Source organism: Channa argus, chromosome 23 (assembly GCF_033026475.1).
Source record: "Channa argus isolate prfri chromosome 23, Channa argus male v1.0, whole genome shotgun sequence".
NCBI classification, from domain to species: Eukaryota; Metazoa; Chordata; class Actinopteri; order Anabantiformes; family Channidae; genus Channa; species Channa argus.
This window is the reverse complement of record NC_090219.1, coordinates 9,954,509-9,962,787: the sequence shown is the minus strand read 5'-3', so window position 1 is coordinate 9,962,787 and position 8,279 is coordinate 9,954,509.

The window sequence follows — 8,279 nt, the reverse complement described above, 5'->3', positions numbered from 1 at the left end:
CATGTAGTTTTTGATGTGTGGAGCCTTTTAGACTCAAATTAAAGACGTTTTTTCGCTAGAGAGAAGTGAAGCAGCACAGTTTTGATGCCATAGCTTGAAAATGTTTAATTATTTTAATCAGAATCAAAATCAGAATCAGAAAACTGTTTATTGCCAGGCACAGTTAAGAACACTTAGCAGTACTAGGAATTTGTCTTGGTGTCAGGCGCAAACACATATTCTAGAATATAAAGTTAGAATGCAAAGGTGTGACTCACAACAAATATGAAGTATGTACACAAAGACAGAATACAATACAATAAAAGTAAAATCACAAGTCATGTACAGAAAGTGTACAACGGGAAGTAGTGCCACTTGAAAAAGCGATTGTGACTGTCCACGAGTGGGGGAGTTATCTGGGGGGGATTTGGGCGCTGTGCAGCAGACTGACTGCAGTGAGGAAGAAACAGTTCTTATGAGGTCCTGGTCTTGATCTTGATACTAATATTGTAAACTCTAAATATTGAGTTTATTTTACTCTATTTAATGTGTTTTATAAGTTGAAAAACAAGTTTGTTTGGACGTAAAGTCTGTAAATTGCTAACTCCAGCTCTCAAAAGACGTAGAGGACAGTGGAATGTAGTAAAACTTAATTACGGTAATGTAAAGTGGCATCTCTTTGTACGTGAGCTCCAAAATGAACACCTCAAATTAAACTGGCACCTGACTGCAAAGTTCCTTCCCCATCCCGTCCCCTTTCGCTCTCCCTCCAAGACTGTAATTTATCCATCTTTGAAAAGACTCTGTATTCATGCGATGCCAACAGTGGGGCTGCGTTTGTTTTGGTGGGTTCATTTCAGTACTCTTGTCTCCCCTGTATTATATTACTATTACAGGGTGAGAGCAGCGAGAGAAAAGATAGAAATCTACGTCTCACATCAAGCCTGGCTCTGTCCATGCTTTGACTTCCCTTTCATCTGTGACTCTGCTTTGAACGAACAATAAAGCGCGCTAATACATCATTACTGTCATTACCGCATCTGTCATTATGTTTCTACAGACACACAATTTGACTTTGTCATATTTCCAGTCATTTTAGTTGCTTTTCTTTTTGAACCTTAAATAATAAAAAAAAGAGCTCTTGCTGGCTTTTTTTTTTTTTCAAATCTTGTGTCGTCTTCAAATACTTAAATTATGATTAATGAGGCCCAAACTTGTCACTGAGTCTTTTCCTCCCGCCCTCGGTGAGGCCCCACCATCAGCACAAGTGGCTGAATAATTGTGCAGTTTCAGATTTGGGATGATGAGGCTGCTAGAGGCTCAAACCAGGGTATTTTAAAAGCCCTGTAATCTGCCTACAACTTGAATGGCCTGCAGTGCTGCCATTGTGTTGACATTGGAGCTACTCACCACCTCTGGGGACCACAAGGAGCATTGAGAACGCTGCACCTAAAAAAGAACGCCGCTCTGTGACTCACCCCCAGCCCCTGGTTAGTCACCCCAGATACTCATTACATTGTTCCCTCGGAGACAATAATCGCCGAGAAGACTCAAAAGACGTTAAAAAGGTTGAGGCATTGAAGATGCCAAATGCAATAAAAGTAGCGCAACTTTTGTTTGCAAGTATCATTTTGGCCACGATTGTGTCCCTGTCTATTCTCCAGCCCTTTCAGTATCAGTGTGAGAAATGTATTCTTGGCAGCGCATCACAGTCTAAGGAGGTATTGCCATGGGGACGATTGATAATTTACGTCCACACCCCTTGACAGTATCTGGTGTTGTTTGCTTTGTGCCAGTTCAAAAGCTGCTGTGTTGAAATGCAGGCAGCAGCCATATCAATGGATGAGGGTTTAAGCAAAAAAAGGAAAAAAAAGCAGAGGTTCAAACCTGCATGTCGGAACCTGTGGTTGAAGTTAGGATGGTGTTTTTTGGCAATTGCGAGGTGATTTATGAGGAGTGTTTTCTTAGCCCTGGCGATATCAGCCCGTCAGTCAGTTGCTCTATTCTGGTCTATCCGGAGAAATATTGCAACTTAAAGTATAGTTGATGAAGTGGCACAAAGATCTGTACATTCATGGTTCCCAGAGTAAGGTCAAAAGGAATTATTGATTATTGATCCAGAAGATAATAATGCAAAAAGACTGTCTGGAAAGACTTGACAACTTCCAGCTAATTTTAATGTCGCCCATCTTGTCAGTAGTCTTTGTCTGCCACCCCATGCCTCTTAAAACTGGTAGCATTCCCATCAACCTTGAAAATATTGGCTGACAAAAAAGTCTTAGACTTGGTTTTGCGTCTTAGACCCTTAAAATTATATGGGTCTATCTGACGTTGAGGACAGAACGCAAGACGGGAACCCTTTAAACTAGTTGTGGAGAATGTTTGAGAATCAGTCCGAGCTCTAAAATCTAACCAGAATTCACTACCTCTGAAGGGTTCGTGGTGGCTAAATCTCCAGCAGGGGTTTGAACATATGGTTCTTAGGATGGACCCAAGTGCAACAGGGAGAAAAAACGGCTTTATTTACGATTATAGTAAAGAAAACAGGAACGAACACCTAACATGAATTCGCTCTTAAAGGTGGACGAAGCTGACACAAGTTCAAAAACACACTAGGCCACGAATGACCCCTTTACTCTGGGTTCCATAATTTCCTCTCATGACTTTAACGTGGTTCATAACCTTGAATATATATATATAACCTGGTTACACTGAAGAAGTCCGTGACGCTTGATTCCATAATCAGTGTAGTTCACGAGGACGTGATCAAAACATTCGCCTGCGTTCTCACAGGCAGGTAAACACATGGCTTGGTACATACTTATGCAAGGCGTGAAACAAAACATGGGCTTGGCATGGAAAACATTCTCTTTGCGATGGCATGGTTACAAGGGTCCGTGATGAACCTTGATTCCTGACGAGCATTTAGCAGTATTCATAATCCTTCGCGTAATTTATTTGATAGACAATAGAGAGCTGTCACTCACTGAACCAGAGTGGCAGGCAGAGTCAGGCGAACAACAACCATGATCGAGAAACTAAACTTAAACAAGTTCTACGGGAACTAAGAGTCTAAATAAGGGGAGTGAACATAGAACTAACGAGATTAAGGCTAACAAACTAAGGCTTGAATGAGCTTATGAGGATTGAACAAAAACACCCGGACACTACAAGAGAAGCAACAGACTAAACATCAACGTAACCCTGTTAACGAGCTGAACATAAACCAGAAGACACGCTCACAAAAAAGGGCACTGAATAAAAAAATCAAACCAAACCTCAGACCAAGACCCAGATTACAGCAACCCACATGAACAGGAGCCAGGAGTCAAAAACCATGAGACGGGTGAACTTGGGGACAGGGAGTTGCACAGGTGACGGTGACAATGATCTTTTTTCTTTCAGGCTGAAAAATCTAAAATAAAAAAAACCCCACCACCAACCCTGTTCATGGCCTTCTGGAACTTTAGTGCTCCACTAAGCCACAGATATGGCCTTTCAACGCCAGTCTGGCTGTGATCACACTCCCCTGGAATTCTTCAGTACACCAGCACTCCCAGTCCTGATTATCGCTCATTTCACAGTGATTACATTTTTGTGTGAGTGATTGCGGAGTTATTCTGCCGAAGAGACTCGGATAGTCACCGAGAGATCTGAGCATTGAGGTTTACGTCTCTAAATAGCATCTGTTCGATGCTAAATTTCAAAATAAAACAAACATAGTCTCTTAATTAACATGCTCTCTCACATCACAGAATCTGACATTTCTTAAATTAAAAAGAGACATGTGTGGTCACAGCAGGTAGAAAAGAAAACTTTTCTTAACTCGGCTCTAGAAATTTGGCTTAAATGTACCATTTTTAACAAAATCACTTGAATAAAATGCAACCTGAGGACATCAAGATTAGTCCAGGTGGAAGGGTCGAGGGTCAAGTCAGGGACCACTTTCATAATAGACTCAAAAACTGCTTCAAAAGTGTCATTTTGTATTGATGTTGTAATTCTAAATGTTGTCAGTTAACAAGAAATTGTCCAGTTGTTGTGGGGATGAAGCCGTAGAAATGTTTCCAATGCAGAATTGTCCCTGCAGCATGACAGACGCATCATCAGGTTGTAATTCTTTGCGCATTGATCATTGATGAGGTGCCCTTTACAGCAGGTTTTGTGTGTCTGTGTGCTGCACTTGGATGGATTCTGCCGTAAACTCAAGCGCCGTGAAGGTCACAGTGTGCAGGCTTCTAAAGGTGCTGCCGAGCAGATGAAGTACTCAAAAACTGTACTTAAGTAAAAGTACAAATAAACAAATATTAATGTACACTAGTAAAAGCATAAGTACCTGCAAAAATTTCTACTTAAGCAAAAGTGAGTAGGTGCATGATTTATATGTTACTGAAAGCATTAAAAGTAAAAGTACTGGACTATTTTTTTTCTCTGTCCTTTTCTGTGGACCAGTGCTGCTGGTTCTGATGCGCTTTTCTGTTTTGAGTACTGCTAACACGTCAAATAAGTCTTTTAAATAAGACCATGGAAGAGAAAAAGGAAAAAGTGGTTTATTATGAAATGTGCACAGTTCATTAGAAATGCAGTGGAGAAAAAGTCAAATTAGCCATAATTAAATCTACTTAAGCAAAGTACAGATATGTGAAAAATGTCCTCAAGAGCATGTACTTCATTGCTTTTCATCAGTGCTCCTGAGGCTTCTGAGGTGAATAGAAATGATTCAGTTGAGGATGTTTTGTGTTGATCTGCATTATTGTTTTATTATTGTCTTTGCCAGTAATGTTGTCCTGATTCAGAGACAGCTCCATGTTCTATTTAATACTGATTTTGCTGTAAAAGCAACACGTGAACCACGTGAACGGTGTGCAGCTTTTTCAGGTTGCTTGAGGGGGCCAGAAAGAGACATTTCGTCGAGGAGAATGGGACAGTTTTAAATCTGATCAGTATCTCTTTGTGTAGTGTAAGTCCTGCCAACGGGAAAGAAATTCCCTCAGGTCGTCTCCCATTCGATGTGAATGGACAACTCCAAAACAAAATGCAACTCTCCTACGGGAGAAAAAAAAACCCCTCCCACAATTAAAACACTCCCTTGCGCCATTTTACCACAACAAAGCGTCCACTTCACTATCAGAGACTAAATTGTTTCATGCTGTTTTATGAACTCACCTATGAAGTCAAGTACTAAAAATCTGTGGCAGCCCTTTTTATGACTCGCTGGATTGCAGCTGGATTTGTAACAATACTACTTCAAAGTTAAAGTACTTGTCTTTCATGTGGTGTTCCATTATTTTGTCCAGAGCATGCAGTATCAACAGGGGGTGCAAAGAAGCCCAAAACACATCTATTCTGATTCAGACAGCAGCTAAAAGGCGTTTTATCGGATGAGAATTCTCATTGGGGGCAGCAAAGCTATTTGCGTGCGCGTGTGTGTATTTCTTTAAGGGGTACACGGCTGGTTCTTTACCACCTGGTGCCATCTGCCTCCCTGGTTTCTCTCAGGCCAAACCCTCATTAAAGCTTTGAGGAGTGAGCGTTGACTCAGCAGCTCAGGGTGGTACAGACTGGCTTTGGTTGTATCTTTGATGTATCAAACACCCACCTCCTGTGGGACTGAGAAGTAGCTCTGTACTAACTGATACTGGCTAAAATTTATGAGGCTTACAATTAATTAAGTTGACCTGATGATCTCTGTGGTCCTTAGAAAATATGTATCTTCAGCATCTTTACTTAAAGAGCAACTTCACAGATTTTGAACCTGATTCTTCGGCTCTAGTTTGGCTAGTACTCGTACAGAAATGCCATTAAACTTCCCACTGACTTCCCCGTATAAAAATATCTCTCTACTTCTAGCTGAAAAAGGCCTCCAGGTGACATCACTTGGAGGAACCTTCAGTTCAGATTATGTTATCTTGTTGCTCACAATGTGGAGTTTGTAACCTCAACCTGCTTTTTTGAGAGCTCCCCCAGATGATATCATCTGAACTCCTGATGATGAAAAACTCCTACAAGCTACTGTGAAGCACTCTTTTATTTTGTAGCTGGCTGAGATTTAAAAAAAAAAAAAAGCATTTAATTAATTGGAGAGAAATTCCACTAACTTTTTACTCGAGTTGAACTCACTTATCATTAAAAAGCACCACTCGGCCTGTGTTGACAAAGTTGGCGTTGATGTTTTTGGTCTTATCTTACTTTGGGCTCTGAGACCGAGCCTGGAGTTGTGAAGTTCCTCATAAGATGTTGCCCTTAAAGTTGGATAAAAATATTTTTTTTACTCTTCTCATACAATGAAAATTGAAAATGAAAATGAAAACACAATGAACCTTTGCAAAAAAAAAAAAGCATGTGTGTGTTAGGGTCTCACTGACACACTCTCGGGGTCCTGCTGACTCACTCGATGAACTTTTTACTGAGATAGAGCCACACCTGTCCGTTCTTTGAACACGCGTGTGGCCGAGTTTTTAGTGTGCACAGCATGAAAACACAAATACCTGAACCTACACAGGTAGAGAAGAGATTTAAAGCTTGCTGGTGATGACACGAGAGGATTAGGAACAGGGAGTGGAGAGGCTCCCTTTCAGTTAATGTGCTTGTGTTAACGTGTAATAAATGCTCCAACAAAGGGAACTTTATGTTTGCAATTAGTTTTTAAGTTAAAATCGAATAATAATAATAAAAAAAAAAAAACACAGCTGTATTGCTAATAAAAGACAAGACGAGCCTGGCGTGGCAGGAGAGAGATGGATGTTTCAGCTGAGGTACAAATGTGTGTCATGTTCGTGTTAGCTGGGGCTTAATTTGGATTTTACTGGCATAATTTGAGCCTTAGCACAAAGCTAATGCAGCATTGTGGCTAAGGTGTTTACATCTAGTTTATGTTTTCTTGATATCCTGGAAAATTCCACCACAGCCGTGAGTGTCTCTCTCTCTCTGTCTGCAGGTTTTAGAAAGACACATTTTAAACTGTCGAAGACATTTACGTATTCACATCACGATCAATAACTGTGTTAATCTCCATTCAGGACTTTTCAGTGCTGTAATGCTTATGCTTGATATCCGTGTTGTATTGTTCACTTGTAAATTTTTTTGTAGTTTCTTCAAGGATAATGTGGGTCACAACCCTATGAGGCAGCGTACGAGTGCAGACAGTCACGCTCTTTAATTTCAAAACAAATGTTTCTTTGGAATTAGTGAAAAAAAAAAAAGAATTCACATCCTCATGCACGCGTATGTTTAAGTCTGCTGAGTGACGCCTGTAAAAGCCCCATCACCTTTGATTTCCCTGCTCGACCCATTTAATGTTGTTGACGTGATTTCTTATAACTCGCAAATATGTCTTTGAGTAGTTATCATAAACCGATGAGGCACTGACGTCTGCCTTCCTAGTGTAGCGTAGCTGTCTGATTTATTGCACTTTTTCAACATCAACATCTCGCAGGCCAAATAAATCATGTCAAACTTTGACTTCTTTGACATTTCAAATTACGCCGGGAACCAGGGGTGTCTCAGGGGTTGACAAAAAAAAAAGACGTAGGTAGGCTGGGATCTGATCCTGCACATTTCTGCATCGCAGCCTGATGCTCCTCCCTTTGAGCTGGTTAGCCAGCCCAGGCTCTGCACTGGCCCCTGTCTAGTCCCCCTTCCACTGCTGGGAACAATATTTTATTTCGCCGTAAAAGATTTTTTACGCACAGTGTTGACTCAAAAATGTGGCTGATATGCTTTTTCTCATTCATTTAACATAAATGTCCTAAAGTTATTGTGCAATGCTTAAATTAATGTATCATGGCCCACATACAGATTTAGTTCTCACATTTATCAAAATGTGAGCGTAAAAGCCCGACTGTTATTTTGAGTCGCCAAACTGAGTCGCCGAGCAGCTGCGAAAGGACAAACTTCCCTTATGTAAAGGGGAAGTCTACACCACAGTGCAATGGAAAGGACAGAGGGCAACTAGAGGTGAAAGGTCAGGGGTCACCGCCACCACCCAACAAGATCAAAAAAGGGCGAGAGTCTGTGAAACCGGGAGTAGGTACGAAAAAGGTTGCGGGTATAAAATGTGTGGACCCAGCAAGGGCAACATGATCATCATGGTTTAAAAAAAAATCCACCAAACGTTGTCTGCATTTACACATTTTCCAAAACCTACTCGTCCAGCGGCAGTGTGCTGTCCACTAACAATATTCTCCAATATGCTGCACTCACTATATGCAACGTGTGAAATGCAGTCCTAACATCTGCTTATTAAATCACATCAGCACAAACTGTTAGAGCTGAAACAAAGGACGCACACAAACACGGGA